General features: G+C 37.6%; 1 protein-coding gene across 2 annotated transcripts in view; it reads right to left on the bottom strand.

Annotated features, from left to right (window-relative positions):
* The window catches only part of LOC124619520 (intraflagellar transport protein 56), a 179054-nt gene that overhangs the window by 148842 nt on the left and 11928 nt on the right, over positions 1-18284 (bottom strand). The window lies entirely within an intron of this gene.

The following is an 18284-nucleotide window of genomic DNA, read 5'->3' as shown; positions in this document are numbered from 1 at the left end:
AGACAGAATGGCGATTTTTCATTAACACTTATGCATGTACTAGTTCCACTTCAGTTTATTATCCTTCTTTATGCTTAGAAATTCCACACATTGTGTCTCATTCCAGTATGTGCTCATCAGTCTCTACTTCTGGTGCCTGTAAGCAACTCTGATTTGTCTAGAATTGCACAATAATCACACTAAATGAAAACTAAGTCACCCCAGGAGATATCACACTAGTATCACGAAACACTCCCTCTAGCCTTATAGTAGCCTCAATTTTGTGAGGCAGAGAGGCCACGGGTTTCTTCAGGTATGACTCATTCGTCTGAAACCATTCACTCATTGATGATTGGATTCCATAGAGCTACTGAATTGCATGGACACTGATTGCTGTATTTCATCTACTGATCCAAATACTTCCGGACATTTTATATGGGGTTAAGACTGGTTGTGTTAGTTGGGCAGTTGAGGTGTGATAGGGTACCTCAGTGTGCGTCTAACCAGAAATGTATTCATGTAGTCAGTGTACACAGCTGTTGTCATCTTCGAAGGTGAAAGAGTCCATAGCATTCTCACCTTGATGCTGTAGAAGAAAGCACAATATGTAGTCACTAAAAATGTAGAAATAAGCAGTCTGGTTTACATTCATGGTAACCTGAATGATTGGTTCCAAGTCACTGAAAAAAATGCCCCCAAAACATTATAAAACCACCCCCAGGCTGAACTACACCTTCCAAACGAAGAAGGTTAAACATCCAAATGGGCCATTAGTGTATGCAACACCTTGCATCATTTGAAAAGAGCCAAAATTGTAAGTTATCAGACTACACTATATGCCTCCAGTGATTTACTGTATAGTTTTTGTGTTGCTTGTGCCGCTGAAGAGGTACAGTGTAGTGGTGTTTTTCGTTGGCCACAATTTAATTAATGAAGATTTAATACTGTTTCTCTATTACCTTTGCTCGCTCAACCGTGTCTTGTGTGCAGCTATGAAAGACTTCGTCTTCTCCTCATGTAGTTATTGCTACAAGGAAATGTAATACTGCTACTCTACTTATTTTAACAATATATGAACACCTTTAGTATATTAATCTGTATTGTTCATAAATATACACAACATCAACTGAAACACACACACATTCACACAAACAAGCACATCACTTCCACCAGCAGCTCCAACCGGAATGCGACTTTTGTGAATTTCAATCTGGAGTGGGGCAGGGAAAGAGGAGAGACAGCAGGGTATTGGTGGGGGGAGAAGAGAGTGCTGCCTGGTGGGCGTTGCATGGGCTAAAGACTGCCAGGCACAGTGCCAGAAGATGGGATGTGAAGGTTGGGAGCAGAATGCTCCCACCACCCCTAAGAGCCAGTTACAACAGGATACAGCCTTCATCACCCTATACCATCCCGGACAGGAACAACTGAAATCTATCATCATGCCTTGAAATGATGGACAGCATACACAAGATATTTCACACCCCTCCAAAAGTGGTGTTCAGTCACCCGCCCAGCCTCCATAACATCCTAGTCTATCCTTGTGCACTCCCAATCCCACCCCAGGGATCATATCCTTGTGGAAGACCCAGGTGCAAGACCTGCCCACTCCACCCACCCTGAAGCTCCTATTCAAGTCTTCTCACAGGCTTACCTTACCTCATCAAAGGCCAGGCCAGCTGCGAAAGCAGCCATCTTGAATACAAGCTCTGCTGCAACCATAGCACAGCTTTTTATATTGGTATGACTACCAACCAGCTGTCCACCAAGATGAATGGTCACCAGCAAACTGTGGCACAATATGCAGCTGAATATAACATGCTTAATTTCAATGGCTGCTTGAAGACCAGGGTGATCTGGATCCTCCCCTCCATCACCAGATTTTCTAAACTGCACAGATGCGAGTTATCCTTCCAACAGATTCTCTGCTTCCAAAACTATCCCGGCCTCAACCTATGGTAATCTACCGTCCCCACACCCAAAAGCTTCAGCCCCATCACCATATCACTTTCTCCCTTTTCACATTACCTCATTCTCTTAGTGTGCCTCCCATTCTCTCCCCTTCCTTGCTTCTTTCTCTTTCTACTCCTCTCCTTTTCCGCTCCCTGCTTGCCCCCCACCCCTTTCACACACATCCCAACTCCTGATGCTGTGTCTGGCAATCTCTAGTCCCCTTCATGTCCTGCCAGATAGAGCTCTTCTCTCCCCCCACCCATACCATGCTATCCTTACCCCTTTCCCTGCCCCATTCCAGATTGCTGTTCACTTTACAGTTGCATTCCAGTTGGAAATGCCAGTTGATGCATGAGGTTCACTTGCTTACGTGAATGTGAATTGCTCAAGAAGGTTTTGGATGAAAGCTATAATTTGTAACAGTCATTTTGCTGTACCAGGTTATCTTTACAGTGAGTAGCAAATCTACCCTTTTCTAAATATTGCTGATATTCCAACCTCTTGATATCCCAACATGAAGTTTCCATTGTTTGATTCCAACATCAACTGAATAGTACCAAACTTCTGTCAAATCATAATGTCCAGTGCAGAACCTCTACACAAATCATAATGTCCAGTGCAGAACCTCTACACAAAAGTATATCCAATGAATGAATGAATCTGAATGACATTTCATTTATCTGAATGAACATAACAACTAGTGTCAAAAATATAATGTATATTTTCCAAGGACTTCACACTTCTGTAAAGTATGCTGGTGATGCTAGTAGCTTCTATATTCACACCCATCCATGTACTTCCTTTCACAAAGTTACTGCAACGACTGTCCAATCTCGAAGGCACTTGTTGCCCCTCAGTATGCTTCTCCACAGGCAAATAAAGTATCAAATTCACACAATATTTGTGCTCTCTTCTATGATAACTTATTTTATGGTTTTCATTTGTGCTGTTTGCTGTGAACCAGTTGTAAGTTCATGCCACTATTCTCCTCACTGAGTCTGGTATGGACATGCTTATGCCCTTTGTCAATCTACTACTGTCATCAGAAAACATCTCAGTTTCTGAAGAGAGCTCCATCATCCCAGGTAAATCGTTTGTGTAAGCCAATAAAAGGAGCAGGGCAAATGCTGAAACTCGCAGTCCATCAGATTTAATATTTTCCCACCCTGAATTTGATCTTGTTCCTCTCTATTTTCTATTGTTAAGATGCAGCTCCATCCACTTTGAGGGAAAGCCTTTAATGTCATACTATTTTAGTTTCTTTAGTAGACTTTTATGATATACATAATCGAAGGTTTTGGTACGACTGGAGGAAATGGTGAAAGGATAATTTTTCTTGTTTATTCTACTAGAAATGAGTTCATGATATTATAGATAGCTTTCTCAGTAGAGAAGCCTTTACAGATCTCAACCTGAACTGTTGTTAGTTATTTGCAGAGAAGATGTTCAATATTTTGTTGTAAACTAGCTTCTCAAAAATCTTTGAGGACACAGGAAGGAGGAATATGGGTGTTGCTTATTTCCACTTCTACATGTGAGTGGTACTGCTGCATTCTTGGGTCTCTCAGGTAATGCACCTGACTCATTCAAAGGTGATCAAGGTAACTTAAGGAGGGAGGATGTCATTACCAAGTCAGCACAATGAGTACATGACAAGCATCAAGTACATTAACAAAGCACCAAAGTGAATGCCATTTCAAAAGGAGAACGCAACTTGAAAAAAATTCTGCTAAGAATATTAGCAATTCTTGAGCTACAATTAGAAACAAGAGTGAGGCCAACTACCAGCAGAAACTGTTATGGTAAGAGTTAGGAAAGGTAACTCATAATTCCCAACATGTTGACCGAAAATACAGTCACAGCACTGGATCAAAATAAGGTAATATACAACAAACAGACATCACCTGCAGGGTGCCTGGAGCTCTTAAGGCAACTGTTTAAACAGTGAGTTTGGAAAGACATCAATCACCAAGGATTGCCACTGATTAAAAAATGCAACACTGAGTTCTGTTCTAACAAAAATTACAAGCAAGAGTTAAGAGCTGTTATTACAAAAATACTTTTTTGGATATTGAATATGGGAAAGTGGCAGATGCTCCATAATGGTACATATGATTTCAGCACATTACTTTCCTCTCTACAGGAGGAAATGACAGCACGAAGAAATTTCTTCTCTTAGTAGTCATTATACAGAATGCCAAAAGGCTCATAAGATTTTTAAACTAGAACATCTTTTCTACACAGGGACCATAGTAGAAAAATATAAGTGGCCTAGAAGTCACATGCAATGTCACTACTCCTAGGAATTTGGTCAGAGCAAGTACAGTTGCTTGCTATGTGCCAAAAATGTTAGGTGAGCTAGCAAAAGCTTTACAGGTTTTTGACCCAACAGTAGCAAAAGATGCACATGGTTTTTCATTGCATCAGAGACAGTGTGGTATGGAGCGCAAGGCACTGGAGGATAGCCCTTGTCACTGCTTCAGCAGCTAAGAAAAACATAAGTTTACAATGAAGCCTCAAATTACCCAGAACCACACATCTGCCAAGCATTTACATAACCCTCTCCCCTTTCCAGTTAGATCACCACAGAAGGGAACGAGATAAATAGCACTAACAATGAATACAAAAGTTACATTGTTTCTAGAAATTTCAATCCATCACACTCAAGTAGCATTTGTATCAAAAAACTTAAGCTTCAGAAAATATATAAGTAGACTGAATTACATGTCTGTTATACAACTACGTATTAACACACTAAACAAAGCAATGTGATGATGAACATATATTTGGTGCAACAAATAACGTAACTGCTATAATGTAATTCCTAAGAGACTGGAAAAAGGATAAGCAATCATAAAACAGAAAGTAATACAGCAAAAATGTATGTATGAGTGTTTGATAAAAATGATTTTTAGTTTCTTGGCCATTCAAATCTAAACTAAAAGTTTGGTTTGTGGCTGCAGGATGATATGTAAGCACAGTGGGATGCTACAGGTTGTTTGGTGACAATAATATGGGAGATCTGAGTAATGCATCAACCCACAAAGACTGTTCTCTCTTCAGCGCTAGTCATAAGCAAGCATGATGTAGAACTGTACACACCACTGTTGTGAAACAGATTATTGTCTGTTTCCTCACAAAGGAAGTTATCAAACCTTGTGAGATATTGCTGCACAATGAGTTGTTCTTCTTGTCACTATCTCGCCCAGTGTTTGAATGTGCCAAAATATTTTGTAGGGGTTGTGATACTGTTCAAAACAAATCTCAGAAACTATGTTTATGGTCAAATGTAGTTTATGACAACACATTTGCCCTTTTGAAATCTTGTGGTAGATGACTAATATTTAGCCCCCAAAATGAGCAACAGAGAAATATTCATTTAGGCACCTGCCAGCTGCTTTTGAGTCTGATAGATAACAAGAGATGATTTTACAATGAGTTTTGAGCTGCAAGTATATTTGGCTACATCACTAAACATCAAAGACCATGATGACAAGTATGGATTGGAGGGGAAAAAAAGGAGTGAGGGCCCCAGCACAGGCCCGTCCTTGCCTGTCAAGATGTAAATTTCTAATAACAATATTATGAAAAGGATAGTTGCTACTCACCGTATAGCGGAGATGCTGAGTCGCAGATAGGCAAAACAGAAAGACTGCCACAAAATGAGGTTTCAGCCATCAAAGCCTTTATCAAAAATAAAAAAAGGCCTTGTTGGCCGGAAGCTTATTTTATGACAGTCTTTTTACTGTGCCTATCTGCAACTCAGCATCTCCGCTCTATGGTGAACAGCAGTTATCATTTTCGTAATATTGTTACATCCCATCCTGGATTTTCTAAAGTTCTAATAACTGTCTTTTGGAATTCGAAAGATATGTAACTCAATGATTTTCCTCATGGTAACCACATACAGAACCCTTAACTCCATGGAATACACTAGACATCCCTTGAATCTTTCTTACAGACTGATTTATCCTATGTGACACTCAGATGTTTGTGTCCTGAAAGAGGTGTCAGGCAAACAAAACTTCATTGATGATGCAGCAGACCAGTATGTAAGCCATTATCTATTGGACTGCCCCTTTTATTTTGGGATTAATGGATCATAAAGCTGTCTATTTAATGGGAAACCTGCATTTATGCTGGAAGGAACCATACAGACAAATAATACACTACTTTTGACAGGTCATAACCAATTCAAGCCACAAACAACTATATGTGGAACAGAACTATGCACAATATCATTGTTTATTAGATTTATCACTAATGTCAGTAAATTTAGTACAACATCAAATCCAGGAATTTTTACTTAGTAGGTAATTGATTGGAGGAAGGCAATGGCAAACCACCTCCGCTAGGACCTTGCCTAGTCGGCGGTGCGGGTCTCCCGCATTGTCCCCTATGCTCCACGGAGTATGGGACCTCATCATCATCATCATCATCATCATCAGGTAATTGATGGGCCAAATAAACATTTCTCTCTGCATCACTAGGGACACTTGTGTCCAGTCTTACCTCTTGATACCAAATGTGCAATTATCTTGAAGATCATGTCCAACATTTAATTAAACCCCTACCATATTAAACGACTTTTCCTAAAATATGTGCTTTTACAGAGACAATGAATATCTCCAGTAGAATTCAGTGGACAAAAATGGTGGAACACAAAATAAGGATAACTATTTGCCAATTTCAAACGGAATTCCTCAAATATGCACAGAGATGAGCAGCAGTTTAAGTACCACACAGCATTAAAGGGAAGAAAAGGGTCACAAGAACAACATATTAAGTAGCTTCAGACATCTCAGAAGTTTTGGTGATCATGAAATTCTGGTTATAAAGCTCAATAATGGGGTATAAAGGACTTGTCAAAAGTGTATGCATCTGTCCTTATAAACCAAAATGTGAAAGGAGCATCCCCAAAGAGTGCAAAATTATAATACTCAGGCATCCCCAGGAAACTGTGATCCACTGGTCAATCCTCCTATTCCAGAAGTACGAGTGAAAGATGAATTTAGTCCAATTGTTCCCTTTAGCGCTTACTGTAAGTATTACATCCATAAATACTGAAAGCTTGTCTACAGCTAATGAACAATTTTTCGACAACTTATGCAGTCGAGAAACACATTGAGTTTCGCTACACAGATGTCCAAAGATTCGTAGATGGTTCAATCAATGCAATCAATAAAGGAGGTGCTTCTCTTTGTGAAGCCAAACCTAATGGTAAGTTGTGTCTATCATAAGGAAACATATGAAAATTAACTAACTTCATTTCTGTAGAGTTTAGCAACATCCTAGTTACTTCCATTTATGAACCTTCAAATGAAAAGTTTGGAATTATGCCACCTTTAAAATTTAATACAAACAAGAGATCTGGTGTGACAAGTGATTTCGCTCTGATCATATGAGAGCCGAAGGCAGTGAAGGGGTTATAATCTAGATTTCACATTTGCATGTTGATGTAGTGCTCAAAGTCAATGTGAACACCTACACCAAACACATAACACAGCTACGTCCATAAAATTCTGGGTGGCTTTTTTGTGCAGCTAAGCTAAACTGTTCAGTCTGCATGACTAGGAAAGAATGCAGGCCACTCATATGCATAAGTCGGTTGAAGAACATGTGCACAGATTTACGGTCTAATATCCCTAAAGTCTGTGTGTGGCAGAAATTTTGTTGCACGAAAAATACATCTGAAAATTTATAGGCATATATCACAAATGGATGACTAATGATAAACCACGAAAATCTTCTAAATCATAAATGGTTTATGACAAACCAAGGAACAATGGCTTGCTAACACTCGAAAGGATCTCGTGGAAGTTGCAGCTGAACTACAGGCAATCACACTTTCTACATTCAGAAAAAAATTTACAGTCATATTTTTCACATTCAAACAATTGACCCTGAAATTCAAAAATGCACTGATATCAGAAAAACTTTGAGTGAGATACTAAAGAAATTTTGGGAAGGTATGATGAACATGAAGATTAAAGCTAATGAATTGTCCTACACAATTTTTAAAAGCCCAGTCAAACAAAAACATGGAAAAAAGGGTGATGATTTGGGTATCATAAGATGCTTTGTTATCTTTGGAAAAAGTTAGTATAATCTGATTTCTTTTGCAGTTATCTTTGATACACCAAGTCAGACAGATTAAATGAGATGCACAGTATTTCCCTTCAGTGAAGCAAGTCTGTTCTGAAGTCAGGATCATTTCAATATTTTGTATTAGTATTTGCAAAGCCTTGTAAATATGGCATAACCAGAAAATTGACTGATGATCTTTTGGATTATTCGATCTTTGTCAAATTTTAATTTGGCTACAATCTTAGCTCTCCTCCAATGCACGACTGGACACAGTTAATCTGCAAATGTAATTGTCAGTTCATTATGATGGGACCAAAATGTTTTATCTGTTCAGTTCACAGAACTAAATCTACATCCATACACTACAAACTGCTGTAACGTGTTTGGCAGAGGGTTCTTGCCAGTGCACCACTTATTCCATTTGAGTATGGAGTGTGGAAGGAATGACCACTTAAATGCATCTGTGTGCACTGTAATTAGTCCAATCTTGTTTTTGCTCTCCCTATCAGAACAATAAATAGGCTGTACTATACACCTAGAGTCTTCACTTAGTAGTATACCGAGCGAGGTGGCGCAGTGGTTAGACACTGGACTCGCAATCGGGAGGACGACGGTTCAATCCCGCGTCCGGCCATCCTGATTTAGGTTTTCCGTGATTTCCCTAAATCGCACCAGGCAAATGCCGGGATGGTTCCTTTCAAAGGGCACGGCTGACTTCCTTCCCCGTCCTTCCCTAATCCGATGAGACCGATGACCTCGCTGTCTGGTCTCCTTCCCCGAAACAACCAACCAACCAATCTTCACTTAGTACTGTTATTATTATTATTATTATTATATTTAAACTTTATAAGTGGGTTTTATGGTGTAATAAATGTCTACCTTTGAGTGTCTCCCAGTTCAGGTTTTTCAGCATTTACACAGCGCTCTCCTTTGAGTCAAACAAACATGTTCATTCATTCATTCATTCACTCACTCACACATTATGTTCTGTCAAACCCATCAAAGCCTTCAGAGAGGTGAAACGAGTCGAGTTATACATTAACAGGCGGAAGCACCCATGGCCGGCTACTTCTGTAAAGTAGCCTACACTAACAACAAACTGTGACTACTGCTAATCAACTCAAACTGATACTTACCATAATTATGTCTAGATTACTTTATACACGTAAGTTTGGGGGGGACCAGCTACTGTCAGCTGGGGTAATACTGGCAAAGAGGAAGAGAATGTTCTTTGCTACACAGATCACATATACATTAATGAATATTCATGTTTCTTGTCTTAAACAAATGGTAGCAGCACTAGCTATGTAGCTTGTGCATTATTTCTGTATTTCTCTTCAGGGGTGAAATACCGATAGACAACAAGCTACTATTTAATTCTTCTTTTGGTGTAAAGTCCTCATCAGAATGTGATGATGAGGCTGATAAAGCTTCGTCCAAGTGTTTATTTAAGGTAGTCCTGCAAGCCGGACAAATTTTCTGACCTGGCTTATGTTATTAACAAGCTGCTTCTTCAACATATCAGAAGCCTTATTAGCTGTTTCAGTATCAAGAGTACGAATTCCTGCCTTAACATTAGATTCACCTTCCCAAAGGGATTGAAGCATTTTTTTGTAACCTCTCATATTGTGTCAATAACAGGGCTGTAGGCAAACTTGAGGGGTATTGTCCAGCTTTGCATCAGAACGTCGGACCAACAACTCTTTTTCCTCATCACTAAAATCCGCAAACCATTTTAAAGCAACTTTTTTGGCAAAGAAAGTGACATGACATTTTGTTCCACTATCTCCTTGCCCAATTGAGCAGGAAGGTATGCTGTTCCCTTCTGCATCCATCTCTAATCAGTAACTAAATAATGTATTTGGCCTCTAAGTGCAAAAAATATTTCTGCTTAAATTTCAGACAAATTGCTACTGAATGAAATTATACACAATGTATAATACCAATGAATAAATCTAATAAGAGATATATGCTATAAAAGACACAATCAAAACATTTGATGGTCTTACAAATCACTTAACAAGCCACACTAAGTCAAGAGAACCCACTCACTATGCTGCAGACACACCACTGAAATACTGATTGTTCAAACAAGGGTCACAATAATGAAACAATCTGATTGTTGAAGTAATTGTTGCCATTATATTTTCTATAAACAGTGAATCTTGTGAATTTTCTCTATGAAACTAGTGGTTACGTATTTACCAAGGTAGTAGGCTACATTTAAGTGTGATTAAATACAAAATTAAAACTCTTAGATGTTTAACCAACCAATTTCAAATGTTTCCCTAATAACTTTAAGACAAAAATTCACAGGTTACAACACCTAGGTATTAAAATCTCTGCAATATTGATTGATAAATTTACATCACTTGATGCATGATTCAAGCAAACCAACTCTTTTTTGGAAAAATGTTTTATACAATTGAATCCAAAAATTAGGTCTCCATTTTCCACCTGTAAATATTTACAATTTTGAGGAGTACAAAATATATGAAGCTACTATTCAATGAATAGTCTCTCTCTCTCTCTCTCTTTTACTAATGAGAAGAGTTTTATGCAGATGAACACTTACAATTGTCTATTTACCAGATCTTTTTATTTCAATTATTCAAAGCACTAATAAACATTTATTAGGCATAATAAAAGGTTTGAGGTATAATTTGAGTGCCAGAAAAAATGTGTTCAAACTTCCAGTGCGCCTCTTTGATGATGCTACTTTTTAGGGCTTTATATGCTTGCATTGCAAAACCAAATCCACTTTTCTAGATAGTTTAGAATATGCTCTTTCTAATGACCATAGTTCAGAAGAGTTTGGAGAAAACACTTTTTTGAAAAATTTGAATAAATATACCCATTTTTAGCACTTTTTGAAAAATGATTAACTTCATCCTAGATTTGTGAAATAATGGAAAGCAACAGGAGAATGAAATTTTATTTTCTAAGACCTTGTGTTGGTGAGTTATGGTGTGCAAAGTTTCATGTACATCCCACAATTACTTTTGGAGATTTAAAAAACTAAAGTTCGCATTTTTTCAAACACCTATTTTTTTCGCCCAACTTTGCTTCAAATTATCTATATGAAAATTGCTCAGAAATGCTTTTCTTAATATTTTACTTTAAAGAGCTCTAAAAGTTGTATAAGATGGCCAAGTTTTGTTTCTTTCATGCAAATACTTACAGAGATATCTCATCTCAAAGTTGCTGAAAATTCAAGGACGCACTATAGAAAGCTGTGCTATGGTCTTAAACAAGTGACTGTATCTCAGAAAGTATTGAATTTCTGAAACTGAAACTTTACCAGTGTACATTGAGAACATGTGTGAATGTTCATACAAAATTTCATCAATATCCATGATGGTCATGTGGGAACATTTCTCAATATTAGACCACTTGGCACGGAATTGCCCCATTCTTAAAACAGCTAGAGATAAGAAGAAGTATTGTATTGTATTGTATTTATTGGTCCAGTAAATCTTACATGTACAGTACAGCACATCAGATATTGGACAGGTCAAAGTATATCTTACAATTAAAACACTTTAGAAACTAGAAAATTATGTTCACAAAATTTTACAGCACTTCATATACTGGGCAAGTCAATGTGTAAGTTATAATTAAACCACATTAGAAACTTGAAGTTTACAACTGAATACATGTATAAGCCAATATTAACGATTAAAGTATTTGCATGATCCTCTCTTAAGCTCTAAGGATTTTTGAGGAACTCTTCTACACTATGAACTGACATGTACACTAGAGAATTACATTCACAGAATTTTACTTCATATACTGGGCAAGTCGCTATACAACTTATACTTGAACCCCATTATAAACTTGAGAATTACATCTGAATGTATTTATAGGCCAATATTAATGGTTACAGTATTTGCATAATCATCACTTAGACTCTCGAGGATTTTGGAGGAACTCTTCCACACTATAAAAGCAATGTGTCAACAGATATTCTTTTAATGCTGCTTTAAAAATTTTTATATCTGTCATTACTTTAATTTCTCTTGGCAATTTATTGTAGATAATTTTTCCATGGTGTAATGTTCCTTTTTGGCACAAACTGGTTTTTGTATGGAGTACATGAAAGTCAGTTTTCTGTCTTGTATTATGATGATGAACATTTTCATTTTTGGGGAGGATACTAGGATTTGTTATTGTATATTTCTTTGTAAACATTGCATTTTCAAATAGGAAAATGCAAGGAAGGGGAAGAATCCCCATCCTTTTAAATAATGGTCTACATGGTTTGTTCCTTTTTATTCCAGCCATGATTCTCACTATTCTTTTTTGCATCCTGAATAGTTTTAGGCAGGATGGCGAGTTACCCCAAAAAGTGATCCCATATTTTAGGACAGAATGTATATTAGAATAGTAAACTGTCATTAGACAGTCCTTATGACAGCAGTTTTCTAGCACTCTCATTAAATAACACATGGTACTTAGCTTCTTTAATATGTTGTCAATGTGAGTTTCCCATCTAAGATTATCCTGTAGCCAGATCCCCAGAAATTTTGTATTAGGCACACTTGCAATATCCGTGTCTGACATCTGAATTCTTATATCCTCTTCAATGTTTCTCTTGATATTATGAAAATTTAATGCTACTGTTTTGCTTTTATTTATTATTAGTTTGTTTTGGTTGAACCAGTTTACAACATTTGTTAATGCCTCAGACAGTCTTGTCTGTAGTATCTCTGCAGTCTTCCCGCTGACTAATATGCTTGTGTCATCTGCAAACTGGATAGTGCTATGGTACTGGTTGGCTGATGTTAGGTCATTTATATATATCAAAAATAGGATGGGGCCAAGTACCGAGCCCTGAGGTACTCCATATTTTACTGCTTTATAATCAGAATAATGTCTTGTTGATTTATTTTCTTTGTGAAAATGTATTTCTACTACTTGCTTGCGGTCAGTAAGATATGATCTAAGCCAGCTGTTAGGCATACCTCTGATACCAATTCTTTCAAGCTTCTGCAGCAATAGAGTGTGGTCTATGATGTCGAAAGCCTTAGACAGATCAAGGCATATGCCAGTTACTTTTTGTCCACTATCAATTTTTTCAAGTACTTCACCCAGAAATTCATATATTGCTGTTTCTGTTGATCGGCCTTTCCGGAAGCCATGTTGGGTTATGGATAATATTTTGCACTTTTCTAGAAAATCTAGCAACCTCTTATGAAAAATTTTTTCTAGTATTTTAGAAAATGTAGATAGCAAGGCAATAGGTCTATAATTGGCTATGTCTTCTTTCTTACCCTTTTTGAACAGTGGTTTTAGTTTCACTGTCTTTAAGCAGGAAGGAAAGACTCCATTTGTTAATGAACTGTTGAAAATGTGGGCTAATGGTATTGCAATGAGGTCCCCCACATTTTTAATGACATAATCTGGAATCTCATCCACACCTGTTGAAAATTTTGTTTTTAACTCTCTTATTGATAGTATAATTTCCTTAGAGTTGGTTGGAGTAAGAAATAGGGAGTTGCAGTTTCTATTTTGATTGGATGGTGTTGTAGCAGGATTTTTATTTGAAGATTTTATGTCAGATAGTAATTTTTCACTAATATTTGCAAAGTATGTATTAAAAGCATTGGCTACTTCTTCTGGATTTGTAATTTTTTTGCCATCTTGGATTACCTGGAGATTTCCATTTTGGGAGGTATCGTTTCCTACTTGTTCTCTGACTATCTTCCACATGGCTTTCATTTTGTTCCTGGCCATTTTTATATGGTGATCATTTGTTGTTTTTTTAGATTCTTTTATGACTTTGTGAAGCACTCTCTTATAATTCTTGAAATGCACCAGAAATTCTTCTGTAACATTTTGTGTTTTTGAGATTTCATAAAGTCTCCTCTTTTCAGCACATGATATTTTAATGCCTTTCGTCAGCCATGTAACATTTCTTTTTTTAGTTTTTAATGTTTGGTTTTTAACTGGAAAAGAAATATTGAAATAATGGGAGAATATTTCCATGAACTTGTCAAACTTTTTACATGTGTCCTCATAGTTGTCTATATCATTCCATGTTTCTTTTTTCAGTAAATGCCTGAAGTGTTCTAGGTTGTGCTTGCTAAAATTTCTACCTTTTCTTGTCATTTGTTGTTCAGTATTTCCTGCAGTGTCTACTGGGAATTCAATAAACTGTGCATAATGATCACTGAAGCCTGTATTCATATTTCCAGATTTGTATAAATATTTATCTGTATTTATTAGTATCTGATCTATAGCACTGCTTGACGATTTGGTGACTCTGGTGGGGGATTTGATAGTTGTTTGTATGTTGTAGGTTTTTAATAAGGCCTCAAGGTTTAATCTGTCTTTTGAGTTCTTGTTGAAATCTATATTAAAATCACCACATATGATGGTTGTTTTACTAACTATTTTTATACTGTTAAGTGCCTTCTCAAGATTTTCAACGAAAGTAGTTACGTTTCCATCTGGGCTTCTATATATGCAAATAACAATTATATTTAAATTTGTCAGTTCTGTAGCAGAAATTTCGAAGTTTTGCTCTTCCCCTAGCTGGTTAGTGAACTTTAAATTTTCGTGTTTGACGTCCTCTCTAACATATATGCATGTTCCTCCATGCATGGAGGTTTTCCTACAAAAAAAAGATGAAAGTAACTACTTAACATCTTCAACTAATGCTAAGAAGATGCAGTACTGTGAGGATGTTGTGCAAATAAATCAACACAAAAAGTCTCTAAAGGAAACCTATTTCCTTGTTGCAACTTGACAGTTTTGTGTAAACAGTCTTGTTAACATTTAAATATGGTTGTACTTTTCAAATGATTACCCTAATAAAAATAAACTAATTAATATTTTCCTTGTTCATTTTACCTCTTTAAACTTTAATTATTTAACTCAGTTTTTGGTAGTAAATGATCACTGAACTTTTGTAACACCATATTAAATATATGTTCATTTTTGGTTGGGCTCAGTGTTTTTTTGGTGATTATGAACAGATCTGAACACGTATGACAAAGTCACTGTAAGTAAAGATAACACTGCCACATATGTTTGAAAAAATATCATGGGCATAAACAGTTTCTAAAGTACACTGAGATAACAAAAGTTATGGGATACCTCTAAATATAGCGTCAGACCTTGCCTGGTGTAGCAGAACAACTCGACGTGGCACAGACTCAACAAGCTGCTGTAAGTCCTCAGTAGAAATTCTAAGCCATGCTGACAGCCATCTATAATCGTGGACAGGTTGCCGAAGCAGGATTTTGTGCACGAACTAACCTCCCTATTATGTCCAAAAAATGTTTGATGAGATTGATGTCAGGCGATCTGGGTGGCCAAATCATTTGCTCAAACTATCCAGAATGTCCTACAAACCAATCACACAAAATTGTGGCGCAGTGACATGGTACACAGTCATACATAAAAATTCCATCTTTCCTTGGGAACAAGAAGGCCATAAATGGTTGCAAATGGTCTCCAAGTAGCGGAACATAACCATGTCCAATCAATGATTGGATCATTTGGACCAGAGGACCCAGTCCATTCCATGTAAACACGGCCCACGTCATTATGGAGCCACCACCAGCTTGCACGGTGTCTTATTGACAATGTAGGTCCATGGCTTCATGGGGTCTGTGCTACACATGAACCCTACCATCAGCTCTTATCAACTGAAAGCAGGACTCATCTGACCAGGCCATGGTTTACCAGTCATCTAAGGTCCAACTGATATGGTCACGAGCCCAAGAGAGGAGCTGCAGGCGATGTCATGCTGTTAATGAAGGCAGTCGCTTCAATTGTCTGCTACCATTAACTCCAAAATTTTCCACATTGTCCTAACAGATATGTTCATCGTATGTTCCACGTTGATTTCTGTGGTTATTTAATGCAGCGTTGCTTGTCTGTTAGTATTGACAACTCTATGCAAAAGCTACTGCTCTGAGTCATCAAGTGAAGGCCATTGACCACTGCATTGTCTGCAGTTAGAGGTAATGCCTGAAATATGGCATTCCTGGCACACTCTTGGCACTGTGGAGCTCAGAATACTGAATTCCCTAATGATTTCAGAAATGAAATGTCTCATGCATCTAGCTGCAACTACCATTTTGCATTCAAATTCTGTTAATTCCCATCACTTGGCCATAATCACATCAGAAACCTTTTCACGTGAATCATCTCAGTACAAATGACAGGTCTACCAATGCACTGCCCTTTTATACTTCATGTACACGATACTACTGCCATCTGTACATGTGCATGTTGTTATCAGATGAGTTGTGTCATCCCAGTCTATGATGACACCACATTGATTTAGGCACACATGATATACAAACGCTAAAAACCGTGTACTACAGTTTACAAGTGGTGCCACTTCTACTCCTCTTATACTACTCAGCTGCTGTTATTATATAATACTATAACACAAACTATTTTTAATTTTGCAGGGATCACTATTGCCTGTCCGTATACTAACAAAATCAATATCTATCTGAAACAAAAATATTGCTTAGGCTAAATTTACATTTGTGTGTCCAAGTATTCAGATACACCAGACTCTCACTAATCCGGCCATTTCTGGAACATATGGGTGCCGGATTAGCGGGAGTGCCGGATTATTGAGTGCCTGAAATTTATTTTTTCATTTATTTTGTTTTATATTTATTTTGAAAACACAGTGGATATAGTGTACTGTACTTTATATTAAAGAGAAGGATACAAAGTTAAAACATAGAGGATATACTTTATTAAATCCAAAAACACATTAATTTTCAAAGAAAACTTAGTCCTTGAGAGTATGCTGTACATAATTATACAGTCGTGTCACTCACTATGAAACATGTCCTTAATTTTTAACTGTCGCAATGATGAAATTCGAGCGCGCACGGAGGCTTTCCGGCAATCGTTCTTCCCACGAATCATACGCGACTGGAACAGGAAAGGGAGGTAATGACAGTGGCACATAAAGTGCCCTGTGCCACACACCGCTGGGTGGCTTGCCGAGTATAGATGTAGATGATACGCGATGGTGGCATGCTTTATCAAGCAACCTCTTTACAAGCATTACATCAGTACTGCATATATCTGGTTGTTGCATAATGTACTCCAGGAAGACCTCAGCAGCTTCAGCACCAGCATTGTGAGAAATCTTCATGCTCTCTCCTCCTGTGTCCTCTTCTTCATCACTTTCATCATTACTTTCTTGCACGCTTTTGATTATTTCTTCATCTGTTAAAGTTTGGTCTGTATCACAGTTTTCCTCATACAGCCACTTAGTAACATTTTCATCATCAATTTCTCCTCCTGGAAGGTTGTGGAACATGTCAGTGTACAATGTAATTGATAATTCCGAACTGACTGGCTCATCACTGTCACTCACTACCGGATCCAATTTGGCATCAATGGACGGCCACAATTGTCTCCAGCTCTTCATTATGGTAGTGCTTTCCACTTTATCCCTTGCTTTGGCTGCTTGGAAAACAACATCACAAATGGCAATTGCTTTCCACACCTTCAGCATAGTCTCGATAAAGTCGTTTTTACTTTCTTTCAGCAAGGAGACGAGAAGTGAATGTCAATAATGACGTTCAGTTGATTCCAAAATTTCCTGGTCCATGGGCTGAATTAGGGTTGTCACACTGGGTGAGAGAAAGAGTGCTTGTATACCATTGGACTTTAGAGAAACATCTGAAGGGTGACTGGGAGCATTGTCAATTATAAGGATAGCTTTCAGTGGAAGCTTTTTCTTCTTTAGCTCTTTTCTCACTGCTGGTACAAACATTTCATGGAACCACTAAGAGAATATTTGTCTGTCCATCCACGCTTTCCTCTGAGCACAATACTGCACAGGTAGAGTATTTATGTCAGTGTGTTGAAAATGGCGTGGATGTTGGGATTTTCCAGTCATCATAAGTGGTAGTTTATGGCTCTCGTTTGCATTACAACACACCATTAATGTTACGCACTGTTTCTGTTGCTTGTAACCATGAGCTTCCTTCTCGTTCTTGGCAGCTAATGTTTCTGAAGGAAGCATCTTGTAAAACATTCCTGTTTCATCAGCATTATATAAGGCATCAGCAGTTAAATCTTCTTCCTCTACTATCTTCTGTTTCTTGCTTACAAACTCATCAGCATCCCTATCATTAGCTGAGTGACTTTCTCCGATAATTGTCAGCTGCCGAATGCCATGTCGTTTTTTCCAGTTTGATAGCCAACCCTCGCTCGCTGCAAATAAGTTACCACTGTCAAGTTGTTTGTTAAATGCAGCTGCTTTTTGCTTTATAATT

The sequence above is a fragment of the Schistocerca americana genome, chromosome 6 (assembly GCF_021461395.2).
Source record: "Schistocerca americana isolate TAMUIC-IGC-003095 chromosome 6, iqSchAmer2.1, whole genome shotgun sequence".
NCBI classification, from domain to species: domain Eukaryota; kingdom Metazoa; phylum Arthropoda; class Insecta; order Orthoptera; family Acrididae; genus Schistocerca; species Schistocerca americana.
This window is presented reverse-complemented; position numbering and strand designations above follow the sequence as displayed.